Genomic DNA, 18,777 nt, shown 5'->3' on the forward strand with positions numbered 1-18,777 from the left:
ATTCCCACCTTATGGAGCCTCAGTCTGAGGGGAGCCCCAGTCTTGCCTCAGGGAGCCCCAGTCTGAGGGGAGACACAGCCCCGCCTCAGGGAGCCCCAGTCTAAGGGGAGACACAGTCAGGGAGCCCCAGTCTGAGGGGAGACATGGCCCTGCTGAGGGAAGAGAGAGAATCTGAGAGGAGACGCACAGTTTCTCGTCTCCAGCAGTCTCTGCTGGGTCATCCCCCTGTCTCCCTGACACTGTCTTGCTGCCTCTATTCCTTTCTCTCCCACTCTGTATGTTTTTTCTTTCGTGTGTGTCTGCACAGACAGAAACACATGCATATACTCACATGTATTTGGGAGAAGTCTAAAAATAGTCAAGACCAAATCTCAATAAATGCAAGTACCAGATCCCAACGCCAAGGACTGTGGAGACGCCGACTCAGTGATGAGTCAGGGAAGATCCTGGGGCCATGCTGCTGGGGCTGAGGCTCCAGACCTCACAGGAACTCAGGGGCCTTGGGTTCCGCTGTGCCCTCTGAGGCTCTGTGGGTGGCAGCAGCACCAGGGAGGCGTCCTCCATGGTTACCAGGACAAGAGTGATCCCCACACCCTTGATGCTGTTTATTTCCAGCCTCACAAGCCCAGATACACGGTCTGGCTGCTGAGGAAGCAGGATGTGGGGGGCCTAGGAGCCCGTACAGGGACAAGAGACAGTGGAAAGAGAGAAGGGGGGCTGCCAGCTGTCCAAGCCCCCCACGGAAGACCAGGCCGAGAAACCCCCAACACACACCCGCCTTGGCTCCCAGAGCCCACCACCTCTTCCAAGGATGTGTCCCATGCCCTTGTTTGGGCCTCCATGTAAAGGAGGGCCAAGGGGTGGGCAGGAAGCGACCTTTATAGGGTCCAATTTCAATAATATTTGTAAAACACCCTCGTTCACTTTCATGACCTTAGTCATCTTCCGTCCAGAGAAACAGACCACCTCCAATTTATTCGTAAACGTGGAAACTAGAGGCTCTGCTGGGGATTAATATTGTCCAAATGAGAGATGGAGGAGAGGAAGTCCCCGGGGACCTAGGGGTGCAGAGAAGCTGTGAAGGTGACTTTTCTAGGACTCTTTAAACTCAGGATGAGTGGTTTTCATTGCAGTTTGGTCAGCCCTGGAGGCAGAGGGATGAAGAATTTGACATCTATAACCCTAGCTGCTTAAAGTGGCAAGACCGCAGGCCTCCCAGCGACAGGTCACGTCTCCAGAGACAAGGAGCTCATTCTCTCTTTGCCCTTGCCTCTGCTAGTTGCCTCCGGTGGGAGGGGATCTGGCTTGTGAGGGTGCTGTGTCCCCCGCCCTCCACCTGGTCACCGCAGACCCTGGTGGAGGAGATGGGTCGTCAAAAGCTGAGTTTCACTTTACACTCTGGAGCCCCAGAGCCTTCCTGACTGGGTCTGGGAACTCCTTCTGGGAGTACGGATTTCACGGATGAGGGTTTGCTCTGAAATGGCCCCATTGTGCTCCGGGTGGTGCCGGGGAGGTGGGGGTGGTGCGGGGAAGAGGAGGCGGCATTCGGAGCCCGTGTGCTGAAGGTACATCTGGCCTCCCAGGCCGGGTCCGTCAACAGGCCTGGCATGGCGCCTTCCTCCTTGGCACTTTTCAGGCCGGATTATGGTTCAGTCAGACTTCCTGTGCAGGTCTAGCCAGTCCTGAGCCCTGCAGAGGGTAGGAGGAGGAGTGTAAGCCCCGGGGCTACTGTCTGGTCGACAAACAAGATGTTTATTCAGTGGAGGAGAACGAGGAGGCCCAGAGATGAAGCTGCTAGTGCCCTGGTCTTTCCTTCCTGCCTCCCCCTCCAGACTCCACCAATGCAGAGTCCTGCACTGGAGTCAGAGGCCCAGGACCCGAGGACAGACAGACAGACACACACATGCAAACACCATACAACAAGGGGGCCCCTGTGGACAAGGCCGTGTTCACTTTTCTGGTAGAACCTTCCTAAATACACACGCACACAGACACAGCCTTTGTGTTTTAAAGTCAATTAACCCTGTCAAAACACAGAGTTACAGAGATGGCTCTAGTCCAAGGGCATCACAGCAGCTGCCAATGCCAAGATGGAGAATCGGCCTAGAACTGGAAGGAAGTGGTGGCTGGTGGCCGGGACAGGGCTGCAGGGTGTGGGGTTGCCAGGTTTGCCATGTGGTGCCTCTGGGGTGAACAGACTGGGCCATGATCTTGGTTGCTGTCCTGGGAAGTTGCAAGGACAAAGGACCTGCCCCCCTGGACTGAGGAGCCAGGCTCTGGGGCCCCATGCACACAGAACAGGAGAGTGGACAGATGGACTCCTAGAAGAAGTCTGAGGCCCCCCAGGGCTTGCCACTCCAAGTGTGGTCAATGGACAGTAACATGACATGCGAGCTTCTTAGAAATGCAGAATCTCATAGTCCACCCAGACCTACTGAGTCAGAGGCAGGTCAAGTTCTGAAGGAGTTTCTCTAGGAGCTTCCTGGACCCTGGAGGGTTGTTTCCTTGTGGGCATGGCATGGATGACAGCATCCCTCTTAATGGATTCCACTCCTGGGTCTGCAAGCTGCCTGATGAGGTCAGCCCAGCCATCTTCCAGACTACAGGTATAGCTATGCTCCCAGAGGGATTTATCCATTCATTTCACAGTTGTTTCTTGTGGCACCATGATAATGAGATAGCATTGAGATAATGACAAAAAGCAAAAAGCAGACATCATTCCTGTCCTCTTGAAGTTTTCAGGTTTGTGGGACTGATAGGTATGGTTTTCCTGAAGAAGCGTCATTGGAGATTTGAAGGAGAGAGAAACCTGTTCCAGGCAGAGGGAACAGCATTAAAAAAAGGCCCTAAGTTAGGGACTTCCCTGGTGCTAAGACTCTGCATTTCCAATACAGGGGCCCGGGTTCAATCCCTGGTTAGAGAACTAGATTCCACATGCTACAGCTAAGAGTTTATATGATGCAACTGAAGATCCTACATGCTACAACTGAAAAAAAAAAGTTCCTGAATTAAGATGGAGCTTGGCTAGAGAGGGCAGAGGGTGGGAAAAATCATTGTATTGAATGAGACTGGGTGTAAGAGTCTCCAGTAAGCCAGAGTTCCTTGGTGCTGGCCATACCCCTTGATGGTTTCAGAGAATCCTAGGATGTCAGAAATGGAAAGAACCTTGGGCTTCATCCAGGCCAGTGCATGAACCTGGCTTCAAGCCTCAAGTCTGTCATAAATTAACTATAAATGTGATCTTGGATCATGGGTTTGTCATCTGAAAAGTTCTGGGGATGCCTAGACTTGGAGTAGCTCATGTAAGACTTCTCTAAGGAGTTAGTTAAGGACACATGCTAGGTTGCTACTGAAAAATAGACCCCAAAATATAGTGGCTTAAACAAGAAACAATTTCTCTCTCATGTAAAAGTCTGAGGTGGTATGGAGTTAATATGGCAGCTCAGTGATGGTGCCAAGTTAGGCATCTTGTACTCTGGTACTCTGTCACCATCGACTTATAGCTTCATATGGTCCAAAATAGAAGCTTCAGCTCCTGCCATCACATTTGCAGCCTTCTTTTAAAGACATAATCCAGATGTTGCACCTGGCACTTCTGCTCATATCTCATTGGCTAGAAATTAGTCCTGAAGCCACACAGAGCTGCAAGAGTGTCTGGGAAATGTAGTCTTTGGCTGGGCAACCATGGGTCCAGGTAAAGATTCCATAACTATGTAAGAGTGGGAGAAGGAACGTTGAGGGACCACAGAGGGTGACCAGAATCTAAAGATAGAGTTGGAGCCAGGGAACCCTGCCAGGTCTCTCCAGGATCTCCTCTTGGTCTCCTTCACTGAGTTCATCAAGGCCAGACTCTATCCTGCCCCACAATCCTCCCCCATGTTGACCATCTTGAAGAAACCCATGCAGTCTGGGGAGGCTTTGATAGTACAGGGTTACAGGCATGGAAGGTGGGCTGGCTCTTGCCTGGCCCCCCATCACACCACATCCCGATTCTAGGGGGGCTTCTGGCAGGCTGGGCTCAGGAAGAGGTCGGTTTCCACTGCTCACACACGTAGGAGACTACCCTTCCCACCTCCCAGCAGCAGGAGAGGCCAGCGTGGTGTGGGTAGCCGGCCGGCTGTGCTTTCATCGCCCGCTCCTGAGCCGGGACCAGGGCTGGTCTCACAGCCGAGTAAACACCTGGGCCAACAGCTAGAGCGGCTTAAGGAGAGCTTTCCCGCCGGACTGGCTGACCCTAAGGAAGTGTCCGGCCTCACCTGATGGCTCAGACGGCAGAGAATCTGCCTGTAGTGCAGGAGACCCAAGTCTGATTCCTGGGTCAGGAAGATCCCCTGGAGAAGGAAACAGCAACCTACTCCAGTATTCTTGCCTGGGAAATCCCATGGACCCAAGAGCCTGGCGGTCCATGGGATGGCAAAGCATGGGACACAACTGAGCGGCCAGCAGTTTCACTTCCAAGGCCAAAACCGATCCCAGCAGATTCCCAAGGCTGCATCCCACCCACTGCCTGAGCTGCTGCAGCGGCCTCTCTTCTGGACCCCTGCTCTCCACAATCTTCTCTGAGAGGGACTAACTAGAGATGATGTGTGAAGTAGGCGTTACAGGAGACCCGGGGTTCTCAGCCTCGGCACTGCTGACATTTTGGGCTGGGTGGTTCTTTGCTGTGGGGCCTAACCTGCACATCATAGGTTGTTGCGCAGCATCCCTGGCCTCTCCCCACTAGTTGTCCATGGCACCAACCGGCCCCCTCAGCTGCAGGGGTTTCCTGGGGGAGCAGGAAAAACTCAGTCCTGGCTGAGAATCACTAGTGGAGATCAAAAAGTTCCGGCTTTACCAAAGGGAGAAGACAGGGATGGATAAAGGGAGCGAGGGGGAGACAAAGAATGGGGGGAAATGAAAAGACAGAAGCAGAAACAGGGTGAAAGGGAAGAAAAAAGGAAGAAGAGACACTGAGAATAAGAAAATGAGATTAAAAAAAGAGAAAAGAAAGAAAAGTAGCAAAAGAGGGGACGTTTAGAGACAGAGGGAGGGCCAGGCCCTGGAAGACAGAGAGAGCAAGCAGACAGGCAGGAGTGCTGTGCTGGAGTCTGAAGATGTAACTGGGAAAAGGGGCCATGTTAGCATCAAAGTCAAGGTCCGGGCTTCCCTGATCGCTAGGAGCCAGACCACAGAGCAGAGAATTTAGGCTTCAAGCTTCTCCCAGGTCTCTGGCCATGCTGCTGTCTTAGTAGAGTTGGAATTTGGATATGGGATCTCCAAGTTTCTCTAAGCCTCGATTTTTACCTCCAGAGAATGGGTCATTGCTGATGAGAAAGCATAAAGGACTGGCCACTTTTTATCTCAGTGGTCTCCTATACCACCAAGATGATCACAACGAGGCACAGCCCCCAGGGACAAGAAGAGTGAAGATGTGCAGTAGTCAGCAGGATTCCAGGAGCCAAAAAGGGATGAACAGTCACTTAGCCTGGCAGAAGCTGTACCTTAACTACCTGGGTGGGGAGGCAGGGGTGGGAGGATGGGCAGGATACCCTAAGAAGGTGCTGCTTCAGGGCGCCTTGCACTTGGAAATGCCAGATCCCTCTAAGAGGGAGGTTGCTGGGGGTGGGGCTGAAGAGGACTGCTTGGCAGTGGGTTAAGGGACTGTGAAAACCCCAGATCCCCTCCCACTTCTTGCGCAGCTGGACACTGCTCTCCCCACTCTGGCAGAAAATGGGCTGGCTTACCAACAGAGACAAGTCTGAACACCAAACGGTAAGTTTCCATGAGCCCTTCCCCATTTAGCATCAGAACATTGGAAACAGGTTTATTGCCCCCAGCAAATTCCAGGGATTCTCTCTAGGGAAACTGTCCCAGGAGAAGAGTCCTACAGACACTGGCATTTAAAGATTTCTCAGGGACTTCCCTGGTGGCCCAGTGGTAAAGAATCGACCTCCCAATGCAGGGGACATGGGTTCGATCCCTGGCCTGGGAACTAAGATCCCACATGTTGGCACCTAAGCCCATGGTGGCGCTAGTGGTAAAGAACCTGCCTGCTAATGCAGGAGACATAAGAGACACGGGTTTGATCCCTGGGTCAGGAAGATTCCCTGGAGGAGGGCATGGCAACCCACTCCAGTATTCTTGCCTAGAGAATCCCATAGACAGAGGAGCCTGACAGGCTACAGTCCATGTGGTTACAAACAGTCGGGCACTACTGAAGCGACTCGGCGTGCATGTACCACAACTACTGAAGCCCACGCACTCCAGAGCCTGTGCTCCGCAATGAAGAGTAGCGCCTATTTGCTGCAAGTAGAGAGAGGCTACAAGCAGTATGAAGACCCAGCACAGCCAGAAGTAAATAGATAGATAAGTAAATGGATCAATAAAATAAATGTTTCTCAATGAAAAAGTCACCAAAAAAAGAAAAAAAGTTTGTCACCGAATCCTTTCAGCACCTTAGTTTTAATTATTACTATAAATAGACAACCAACGACCACAGGGCATTGCTAGAGAGATGTCACTGTGAAAAAGAGAAGCCAGAATAAGCAAATAAGAAAAAAACAACTCAAGAGATAATATAGAAAGCAGAATATTTTTTTTTGCCTCTTTGAGAAAATTAATATTTCTCAGAGATAATAAAAATACTGCAACCTTTGCAACGAGACTAGGATGCTAAAGAAAGTAACATTCACAGAACAAGAAATAGCTCTTGAAAATTAAAAATATGATGATAACCTATGTAATATCCTTGCAAAAAATATTTCACCTGGATTTTACCATAATCTAACTTTCAGTCTGCAGTAAATACAGCAGGTAGGGGAAGAGGGATAAAGTTAAATGACATCATGAGGAAAGAATCAGACAAATACAGAATGAGGGCATTCTACAAGACAACTTGTCTAGATCCTTAAAATGTCAATGTTGTAGAAACAAAAAGATAAAACTGTTATAGATGCAATTCCTTGAATTCCTTGGCAGTGCAGTGGTTAGGACTCAGCATTTTCACTGCCAAGGACCCAAATTCAATCTGTGGTCAGGGAACTAAGATCCAGCAAGCCACAAAAGATGGTCAAAAAAAAAAAAAAGAAGAAGACTAAGGGGACCTATTGGCCAAAGAAAGTTAAGAAAGGATCCTAGTTCAAATAGATCAGCTATAAAAGAAAAGCCAGATACAATTGGGGAAATTTTGAATGTGGCTAGGATATTAAAGATATTAGGGGTTTATTGTTAATTTTCTTAAGGGTGATCATGTAACTGAATGTCCTTAATTTTAGAATCTGCAGTCTAAAGTATTTAAAAATCATGTATAGTATGGTCTGCAAATTTCTTTCTAATAATTCTGCCAAAATATACAGGCAGTTCATAGATAGATACATCATTAACAATTGTTCAACCTAGTCCTACACTATCTAACACAGTAGTTACTTTTGACATGTGGCTTCTATGCACTTGACATAGAAGCTGTGTTGACATCAGCCAGATTGAGATACACTATGAGTATAAAATACACACTGAATTTCAAAGACAGTACAATAAAAAAGAATGAAAAACACCTCAATAATAATTTTTGTTTTGATTGCATGTAGAATTGATATTTTGAAATAAGTAAAATATTAAAATTAAATTTACCTATTTCTCTTCACCAGTTTAATGTGGCTACTATAAAGTTTAAAATTACCAAAAAAATTAAAAATTAAAATTACATATGTGGCTCACATTTTATTTCTATTGACCAGCACTAACTTAGACGGCAAGGAAAAGAAAGCTAAGTATACTTCTCTTTTCAACTTTTCTGTGTATTAGCAATTTTTTAAAATAAAAAGTTAGGAAGAAAAAGAAATAAAATAAAAACAGAGACTTTCTTTTTAACCAATAGGAGGGTGGATATAAAATTTAAAAAATCATTTGGAAAGTAGGGTAAGATGACAAAAAGTAAAGATTAGAAAGTCAGAGAGCCAATCAAAGAGGTCTAATTCAAAAAGATAGAACATAACAAGCACAGAAGGGAACCAAAAGGAATGAGCTTCTAGATTAACAGGAGCCTGTGAACTCAGCACTGTGAAGGAGAAAGTACACCAACCAATGTACTGGGGAATAAAGAGATTCCAAAAAGTTTTCTGAGAGAGAGAAAGAGGGAAAAAAAGAATACAGGTCATATAAAAAGACCCAGGAATTAGAATATTATTAAACTTCTCCACAACCATCCAGGAAGCTAGAAGACAAAGAGGAAAAACTCTCAAAATTCTGAAGGAAAAAATTTCCAACCTAGAACTAGACACCCAACCATGCTATCAGTCAAGATGAAAGCAGAAAAAAATATTTTAAGACATACAAGCTCTCAAAATTTTTACCACCCTTGCACCATTTCTCAAAAGGTTACTGAAGGATATGCTCCATCAACCAAGAAAGTAAAGAAAAACATAAAGGATTGTTTTCAGAAAACAGGGGAGACTTCCCTGGTGGTCCAGTGGTTAAGAACCCACCTTCCAATGTACGGGATGTGGGTTTGATCCCTGGTTGGGGAAGTAAGATCCCACCTCAGGGCAACAAAGCCTGTGTGCTTCAACTAAGACCCAGTGCAGCCAAGAATAAATAAATAAATATTTATTTTTAAAAAGAAAAAAAAAAAAAAAGAAAATAGGGGGACTGATGTAGGAAGAAGGCAAAGGGAATTCCCAATCAATGGTGAAGAGACACTTCAGGATGTGAGCTGGCCTAGACAGTAACCATCCGGCCAGGCAGAAGCAGAAAATATTTGGTTCTGAAAGCAGGTATTTTTATATACCAAGAAAAAAAAAAACCAAACTGGGACTGGTAGATTATTCCTTCTGAGGGAAGTTTTACAAATATAGCAGGGAGTTTGAGAGTTAATGAGTAACAAGGAACACACCCAGTTAAGCAAACAAAAAACTTGAAAAAAATCATGCAAGAAAAAATAAGTGTACTCAAGTACATTAAAAATATTTACATAGTTATAATAGTGTTGACATTGAGTTGAGAACTATTTTGGGTGACAGAGAAAAAAGTATGTATGTTGGGGATAGAATGGAGCTAATTTCTTTTTTTTGTGATAGGAAGATAATATATAGTATTAACCAAAGTAATCTTCCTTGATGGCTCAGATGGTAAAGAATTGGCCTGCAATGTGGGAGACTTGGCTTTGATCTCTGGGTTGGGAAAATCCCCTGGAGAAGGGAATGGCAACTCACTCCAGTATTTTTGCCTGGAGAATTCCATGGACAGCTGAGCCTGGCAGGCTACAGTCCATGGGGTCACAAAGAGTCGAACATCACTGAGAGACTAACACTTTCCACTTTCATAGTAGGATAACAAAAATAATAATGGGAGGGACTTCTCTAGTGGTCCAATGGCTAAGACTCTGAGCTCCCAGTGCAGGGGGCTCAGGTTTGAACACTGGTCACGGAATTAGATCCCACATGTTGCAACTAAAAATCTTGTGCCGCAACTAAGACCCAGGGCAACCAAATAAATAAAATAAATTGAAAAAATAATGAATTTTCCAAAAATAGCTATATGTTATTAAAGAAGTAGAAGAAAAATAGGAAGAAATGGCTGGAAAGTCTAAAAGAAGTTGCCTCTGGGGATTGGAGGTGGGGAAGGGTGAGGCAGGCAATTGCTGTTTTCCGACACTCTGTGTAGTATTATTTGACTTTTCAAAAGTATTTATATACATATATCACTTTGCTAAAAATAAAAGTTGAATTAAAAGATAAAAAAGAAAATCTAGGTCAACCAGGGCAGGGCAAGTGACTGCCCAGAACTGAAGGTCTTTCCAGGTGTCACTGCCTGGCAGCTGCCTACGTCAGTGACTCCGGACATGGCTAGAGGGAACCTTTTTGGGGAAACGTTATCCTGCCTACCCCCATGACTCACAGGCTCCCATTGTTCACACCCCTGCCACTCTCCAGCCACGGGGACGTGTGCGTGGATGTACGGGGCGGGGATCAAGGAACTTTCTCGTACTCTTGTTTCCTATGCGCCCCACTCCCATCCCCAGGGGTACAGGCTTCCTTGCCAGGGACCAGGTGTCCGGCAAGGGGCACTGGATGCCAAGAAAAAGAAAAAACAATCTTAAAATACCTCTCTGCCCACTCACTTTGGAAATTCAGAATCATGTGGTTGAGTAGGACATGTGAGATCAACTTGCTGACATCTCCAAGAGGGAGACATGAATACTTTGAATGACAGGGGACTCATGTTTCAGAGGGACACTGTTAAGGGTTGGGGGCAAGGCAAGGGGCACCTAAGGGTCTTTGGTGCCTACAGACTTTTGCATGAACTGTTCCCCATACTTATATTGGTCAAGGCCCTTTGAGTGTCAAAGAACCTAGCAGTTACAAGAGGTGAGGTTCAATGAAACGATACAGCTATCAGGGGAAACAGAAACCACCCACTCATGTCTCCACCTCTCTCGCCAGAGGTCTGCTCTATTCTCCTCCATCTCTCTGCATACCTCCTTCCTCTCCCCACCCTCTGGCTTACACATGACCCCAAAACCTGTCACTGCTCCCAAACCTCCATGACTTCAGGTTTAGGTCCCCACAGCTCACTGTCTTCATCCTTTAAGAAAGTCAAAGTGAAGTGAAACTTAGTCCCACAGTCGTGTCCGACTCTTTGCGATCCCATGGACTGCAGCCTGCCTGGCTCCTCTGTCCATGGAATTCTCCAGGCAAGAGTACTGGAGCAGGTTGCCATTCCCTTCTTCAGGGGATCTTCCTGACTTGGGGATCAAACCTAGGTCTCCTGCACTCAGGCAGACTCTTTACCGAGTCATCCTAATTTCAAATGCCTAGCCAGCCCATTTCAATGGCTCATCTTGGCTCAGGTTTCCTCTCCTAGTCCAATCAGGTTTACAAGGTGAGACACGTGGTTCCAAGACAGCTACCTAGGTTGTCCGTCTTCAGGAAGAACAGTGGGTAGGGAAAGCATCTCAGATGTATCCACCACATTCAGCACCTTTCTCTCTGCCCTACCCCACGTTCATGTAAGGATGCCTTTAGTAAATTCTTACCAATTAACTTCATAAAGAGCACTGGAGGGTTGAAGGTGGAGGAACCAGGTTCAGATTTGTGACTCTGGGCAAAGCAATGCCCATCTCTGGGTTGCAGTTCCTTCTTCTGTAACATGAGGGGGTCTCTGTTTCAACTAGATCAGAGGTTCTCAATCCTGGGAAAACATTAAAATCATCTGGGGAGTTTTTCTTTTAATTTTTAAAACTTATTTTCATTTTTGGCCGTGCTGGGTCTTCATCGTGGTGCCTGGACTTTCTCTAGTTGCACTGTGCGCAGGCCTCTCTTTAGTGGAGCGTGGGCTCTCTAGTTGTCGTGCTCGGGCTTAGCTGTTCTGCAACATGTGGGATCTTACTTCCCCCACCAGAGATTAAACCCGAGTGCCCTGCTTTGAAAGGCGGATTCTCAACTACTGGATCACCAGGGAAGTCCCCATCCAGGAAGTTTTTAAATAAAATTCTGATAGCTGGTCTCACCTCCTTTCCTCTGCCAAGATTCTGATTTCATTGGTTGGAGTAAGATCTGGGTAACATACTTTGAAAGGGCCCCTGTGATTCCAATACACAGTCAGGGTTTAGAGCTATTGGATCAGAATCTAATCATTAGATCATCACTAATATTCAATGGTTAAAATGGTACTTGGCTTACCATAGGTGCTCAATAGATTCTCCCTAAAGGAATGAATTTTCTTCGGCTGTAACATCCTGTGCTGAGTTGAGAGGTAGGTTTGGGCGTTCTGGGGTGCTCCAGTGGAACTCAACTAAAGAGTTTGCTCAGAACCAGGGACAGAAAGACCCTGGACGGAGGGTCACTGCCAGTTAAGGAGGAATCTCAAGAGTGGTCCTTTGGAGACAGGCCAAGCTGGATACTCTGTCTCACATGGTACGTACTGCTGACCTGGAGGCCCAGAGGTTGGAGGGCTGCCCTCATGGTGGGGATGAGGTCTTGGAGATTTGAAGGGCAGCCCAGCTCTGTGACTTTAGGCAAGTCAATGGACCACAAGATTATCCATGCAAAACAGGAATTTGAGTTCTCCTTCATTAGGCTGATGAGAAGATTAAGAGAGACAAAGGATTGGAATGTAAACAATTATTCAAATAAGGCCTCAGGTAAATCTCAGGTAAATCTTAGATTATCACTGCCTCCCATCTCCTGGAGGGAGCTGTAGACAGGGGGCACTAGATGGTCAGCTTCTGACCTGGAAAATGACAGCTGTCCAAAGTTCTCACTGGAACTTCACTCAGTTATTGTCAACTGTTACCTAGGGTGAGTGGAAGGACCGTAATGTACCTGCCACCTTGTGGCCCTGGGCCCCACATGCTAATCTTTGAGGCAGGTTATAGCTCCCAGTTTTCCTGAGAAATAACAGAGGCCCAGACGGGTTCAAAATTGGGAAAGGAGTACGTCAAGGCTATATACCGTCCCCCTGCTTATTTAACTTATGTGCAAAGTGCATCATGTGAAATGCCGGGCTAGATAAAGCACAAGCTGGAATCAAGATTGCTGGGAGAAATATCAGTAACCTCAGATATGCAGAGGACACCACCCTTATGGCAGAAAGCAAAGAGCAACTAAAGAGCCTCTTGATGAAAGTGAAAGAGGAGAGTGAAAAAGCTGGCTTAAAACTCAACATTCAAAAAATGAAGATCATGGCATCTGGTCCCAACATTTCATAGCATATAGTCGGGGAAACAATGACAGACTTTATTTTCATGGACTCCAAAATCAATGCAGATGATGACTGCAGCCACGAAGTTAAAAGATGCTTGCTCCTTGGAGGAAAGGCTAGACAGCCTATTAAAAAGCAGAGACATTACTCTGCCGACACAGGTCCATATAGTCAAAGCTATGGTTTTTCCAGTAGTCATGTATGGATGGGAGAGTTGGACCATAAAGAAGGCTGAGCACCGAAGAATTGATGCATTTGAACTGTGGTGCTGGAGAAGACTCTTGAAAGTCCCTTGGACTGCAAGGAGATCAAACCAGTCAATTCTAAAGGAAATCAGTCCTGAATATTTATTGGAAGGGCTGATGCTGAAGCTGAAGCTCCAATACTCTGGCCACCTGATGCAAAGAACTGACTCATTGGAAAAGACCCTGATGCTGGGAAAGATTGAAGGCGAGAGAAGGGGACGACAGGGGATGAGATGGTTGGATGCCATCACCAACTCAATGGAGATGACTCTGAGCAAGCTCCGGAAGATGGTGAAGGACAGGGAAACCTGGCGTGCTACAACCCATAGGGTTGAAAAGAGCTGGACACGGCTGAGTGACTGAGCAACAACAGACAGGTTAAGTGACTTGCCCGAGGACAGGCGGCTAGGAGAGGGCTGAGCCTGGCATTTAAGGCAGCCCAAGATGGGACAGACACCTGCGAGACATCTATTGATAGAAAACAAGCCAGCAGCCACAAATATGAAGTTACCTGCAAAGTGGAGAACAGCAGAATAGAAAACCTGGGAGAGGCAGGGACTGCCGAGAGAATCTAGAAGGTTAGTGTACCATCATGCCAGCCTGTGGTAGAGGAGCATGAAGAAATGACTTCTCATTACTATCTCGGGCTGCTTCTCCTGGGGTTACCTGGTAAGGACTAGAGACCACTTTAGCTAGTCACAGAAAGAAAATTTGTGGTTAGGATTCAGCAGGTGATCTCAGGGGATCCAGAGGTGGGAAGTGAAGTCAATCAGTTGTGTCTGACTCTTTGCGACCCCATGGACTGTAGCCTACGAGGTTCCTCTACCCATGGAATTTTCCAGGCAAGAGTACTGGAGTGGGTTGCCTTCTGTGGGACCTATAAGCAATTCCTTATAGAGAGTTTGGAGCTGGGGGCTAGAAAGTTGTCTTCTCTGTATTGTTCATTTGTCTCTCTTGCTGTTTGTATCTTATATTTCTATTTCCCTTGGCCACCTTTTCTCTGTCTGTCTGACCTCATGCTATGCATGTATACACCACACACACACATACTCTACACCCCACATTCATGCCCCTCTGCCTTCCTCTGTGCCCCTGCCTGCTCCATCCTCCTCTCTCCACTGTCTGACTTCTATGTGAGCACACTTTCCGCTATTGCTCTTGTTGAGTCACCAAGTCATGCCTAGCTCTTTGTGACCCCATGGACTGCAGCATGCCAGACTTCCCTGTCCCTCACCATCTCCGGAGTTTGCCCAAGTTCTTGTCCATTGGATCGGTAATGCCATCCAACCATCTCATCCTCTGTTGTCCTCTTCTCCTGCCTTTAATCTCACCCAGCATCAAGGTCTTTTCCAATGAGTCAGTTCTTCCCATTAGATGGCCAAAGTATAGGAGCTTCAGCTTCAGCATCAGTCCTTTCAAAGAGTACTCAGGGTGATTTCCCTGATGATTGACTGGTTTGATCTCCTTGCTTTCCAAGGGACTCTCAAGAGTCTTCTCCATCCCCACAGTTCAAAAGCATCAATTCTTCGGCACACTGCCTTCTTTATTATATGGCAGCCATGAAAGAGTGCCCACAGACTTCCAACCATAGGTAGGTAATTGATCAATGACCCTGGTTGCTGCCTCTGAAATCCATCACCATGTTTGTGCCCAGACCGTGGACTGCTCCAGACAGTGACTGAGCAGAACAGGGTACCAAGGTGTGTCTGTTCCCTGGAGACCTGGGGCTCACCAGATCCTAGCCTAACCCCCCACAGCCATCAGGGCAGTCTAGCTTGCTTCACCCAAACTTGCCTCCCTCTCAGTCACCCAGGATGGGACTTGCATCTTGGTCAGATGGTGCCACCAGCCTCTGACAGGTGTTTCCCCTAACATGGTCCTTTCTGGCTTAACCCAGCACCCAGCTCTTGAAGAACCTGGACTAACACACAGCAGTTCCGTGTGGATCATGATGGAACCCCCACTCCAACCCTACTGACTCTCCTTTCTTTCCTGCCACCAATACACACGGAGGATGGAGGTGGGCTCAAACAGAAGAAGAGGAGCCTTTTCCCTGGGGCCCCTTGTCAAGTCCCGCACAGAGCCTGTCCCAAAGCAAGTGGTCACTGAAGAGTGGTGAATGTTCGAGGGACAGCCCCAGCCCCTGCTGCGCGGCTCAGCGTGGTTGGACCGCAGCTGGCTCACTGAGGAGGGAGTGAGCTTCTGGGAGGATCCTGGGGTGGGGCTGGGGCGCTGGGCCTCCGCAGCATCCACTTCTAACTAGGACCCTGGATATCCTCTGTGGAGTCACCTCTTCCCCTGCACTGGGGGCGGGGAATTTCTGGAAGGCCTTAGAGTCCTTCCTGTGTTGGCTTAAATCAGGCACAGCATTCTGTGTGTCAATGGTGTTCTTGCTCGGTGATATGATCCTTGCAGCCTTAGTGAGGTTCCCAACACCACCCCCAACCCCCGCCAATAGTCCAGGTTCAGTTATCACACCTAGTGTTTGCCAACAGGGTCTCTCCTTTAATTACAAGGACACCTAGGGGATGAGGACTTTGCTGAAACCACAGTGCAACTGGGAACGTATAAAGCATGTCCTGGACTAGATTTTGGGCAGCCGGAGAACTCCAGCTGAAGGCAGATAGGCATTCTACAGAAGGCCTCTCTTCCCCTTTCTTCCTCCAATTTGGAGTGTGACCCTTGGGTGTACCCTTCCGTGTACCTACGTGGGGCAGGTCCCTGTGCCACCTGCCCACCCACTCCCTCGCAATCGGCACCCACGGCCTTGAATCCTCACCCCCTCTCAGCAATGGTCTCAGAGGCCCACAGGATGGTAAGGGGCATTTTATGAATTATGTTCTCCCTGAAATCCTGACATTGCTTGCTCCTTCCCAAGGTGGGCAAAACCTCACTGCAGTCTATTCCATCCCGCCACACAGCCCATCCAGAAGATGAGTGCAACGACATGCTGGTAAATATTTGACATCTGGCTCTCTACAGAGAGGAGAGCCCTAATGAAAGTATTTGCTCATTTCCGAGGTGTAAATACTTGCATTATGGCTATTTTAAGCTACAACATGATGTCATAAAAATAAAGTTGGCAAGGGAAACAGTCATATACCATTATGTGATATGTCCACCGGGCACCTCCAATGGATGTCAGTAACCTCAAACGCCTGGAGTGTGCTAACATGTAAAGTAATTAGGAAATGATGCGTTTTGAGTACCTTTCCTCTGCGCACAATTTGAGGGCTTCCCAGGTGGCGCTAGTGGTAAAGAATCTGCCTGCCAATGCAGGAGACTCACACAGTTTGATTATATAATTTAATTTTTAATACAATCAGCTTGTAAAATTTCTGAAACTTTAACGACTAGTTCTCATGAGCAGGTGTGAGTGGGCTCCAGACCCCCGGGTCAGAACCTTTCCCCTGGAGTGAACTATTCAGGGTGGGAATGTGAGTGGATACACACACACACACACACACACACACACACGGGGTGACCACCTGGTGGGTTACTGTCTGCTCCTCATTTCTCTTCCCCCTCAGCCACCAGCGCTAGGTGTTCTAGGCCGCCCGTGAGGGACTCAACAGGCACCTGTGCTTTGAATTGAATACAGTGTGATGTCAACACTCCAGATGAACAGTTCAGCTGGCCAGAGCTGCAGGTGAAGGAATCTAAGAGAGAGGAGGGAGTGTTAGCTAATTGGAAGTAAACACAGATTTCAATGCAGAATATAAACACAGGCAGGGAGGGATTGGCAGAAGATGCCAGAAACACAGAGCAAACCTGCCCTCTGAGATCATCAGCCTGGCATTTCCAGAAGCTGAGTATTTCTGAATTTTACTCCAGGTCTGCTGGGTCAGAACCTTTTTTTAAAAAAAATATTTATCTATTGATTGATTTGGCTGCCTCAGGTCTTAGTTGAGGCACACAGGATCATCACTGTGGCTCGAGGGCTTTTTCTAGTTGCGATGGGAGGGTTTAGTTGCCCTGCAGCATGCAGAATTGATGCTTTTGAACTGTGGGGCTGGAGAAGACTCTTGAGAGGCCCTTGGACAGCAACAAGATCAAACAAGTCAGTTCTAAAGGAAGTCAACCCTGAATATTCATCGGAAGGACTGATGCTGAAGCGGAAGCTCCAATACTTCGGCCACCCGATGAAAGAGCTGACTCATTGGAAAAGACCCTGATGCTGGGAAAGATTGAGGGCAGGAAGAGAAGGGAGCAACAGAGGATGGGATAGTTGGATGGCATCACTGATTCAAAGGACATGAACTTGGGCAAACTCCGGCAGATGTCAAGCCTGGCGTGCTGCAGTCCATGGGGTCGCAAAGAGTCTGACTGAGCAACTGAACAACATCGGATTTTAGTTCCCTGACCAAGGATCGAACCTGCATTCCTTGCATTGCAAGGTGGATTCTTAACCACTGGACTACCAGAGAAGTCCCCAGAAGCTCTTGAGACAGAGTCCAGGAATCCCCTGTGACTGCTGGATAGTCACCACAGGGCTGGGATGTGCTCATTGGTTCATCTCACTGGTCCTGCAGAGGATGGGTAGCTGGGAACTGCAGGGCACCCTCTCTGGATCCCCTGACCCTGGAGCAGAACCCTAATCTGGCAGGGGTGTATGATAATTACTAGCACAGGCTCTGGGGTCTCAGGTTCTGCTTCTAGAAGAAGCCAGGTTCTGCTTCTAGCTGTGTGACTTCGGGCAAGTTATGTACCTACTCTGTGCCTCTGCTTCCAAAGGGGGATGATAATCCTGACCTCTCATTGTGGCAGAGATTAAATATGTTCTGAGGTCACAGGTAAGTAAGCATCCTATAAATGACCAAGGTGGCCTATTTAGGATGCAAGGCCAGATGGTAGCAGATCCCAGGCTTCCCAGTGTGGTTCAGACACAGCAGAGAGGACGGGAGACCCCAAAGTAGAAGAGCCTTCCATATCTTGATGGTAAAGAACTTTGATCCTGTTTAAGGAAGGGCCCTCCTGTGAGGAGAGGTTGAGTGTCAGGGCAGTGGGTGCTGTTTGTGCCCATGTCCCACTTCCTCAGCTCACTTGGAATGTCAGTGTGGCTACAGTGGGTGGTCCTGTACTTGCTGCCCGAACCCCTCCCCAGGGTACCTAGGTGGCTCTGCTTTCCCACTCCAGGACTTTCTCCAAAACCTGGCAGGAGGTCTCTTAGCCCCGGGGCAAGCCCAGCCTGTGTTCTTGTCGGCTACCATTGCATAACCAACCAACCCCAAATGCAGAGGTTTAAAACAACACCAATCTTGTATTTGCTCATGACTCTGCCATTTGGAGAAAGGCCAGTCTCTTCCTGCGGCCTCAGCTGGGGCCGGAACGTCCCAATGGCTCCTCGGCTGGGCAGATCCCCTCCAGGGCCTGGGTCTCCAGGAACTTGGATTTCTTACCTTGCAGCTGGCTTCCCTGAGATATGAAAGGAGAAGCTGCCAGGCCTCTTAACGCAGAAGATCACGTTGAGGTATTCTATCAATCAAAACAGCCCAGGGCCAGAACGCATGCAAGTCCGCCAACGGACTCCACCTCTTGTTTGGGGAGTGGCAAGGTCAGTCTGCCGAGGACAGTGTGGGGTGGTGGTATCATTGGATGGTATGGTCGGCCACATCCAGCCTGTATGGGAGGGAAGTGGAGATTGATGTCCCTTGGGCCATATTCTTTTTTAAATTAATTAATTTATTTTAATTAGAGGATAATTACTTTGCAATATTGTAAAGTACAATATTCCCATACATCAGCATGAATTGGCTATAGGCATACATGTGACCCTTTCGTCCTGAAACCCCCTCTCACCTCCCTCCCCACCCAATCCTTCCACGCTGTCACTTTGGGGGTCCTTGTGTCATAT

The 18,777-nt window shown here is 47.8% G+C and overlaps 1 long non-coding RNA gene across 1 annotated transcript; it reads right to left on the reverse strand.

Moving 5' to 3' along the window:
• Positions 1-1,067: 1,067 nt before the first annotated feature.
• LOC122697039 lies at positions 1,068-18,389 on the reverse strand. The gene is made up of 3 exons (XR_006341984.1): positions 18,323-18,389; positions 16,503-16,582; positions 1,068-1,689 (listed from the first exon to the last, which is right to left on the reverse strand). It is a non-coding gene; the product is annotated as an uncharacterized LOC122697039 (long non-coding RNA).
• Positions 18,390-18,777: the final 388 nt, after the last annotated feature.

The sequence above is a fragment of the Cervus elaphus genome, chromosome 7, assembly GCF_910594005.1.
Source record: "Cervus elaphus chromosome 7, mCerEla1.1, whole genome shotgun sequence".
In the NCBI taxonomy this organism is placed as follows: Eukaryota; Metazoa; Chordata; class Mammalia; order Artiodactyla; family Cervidae; genus Cervus; species Cervus elaphus.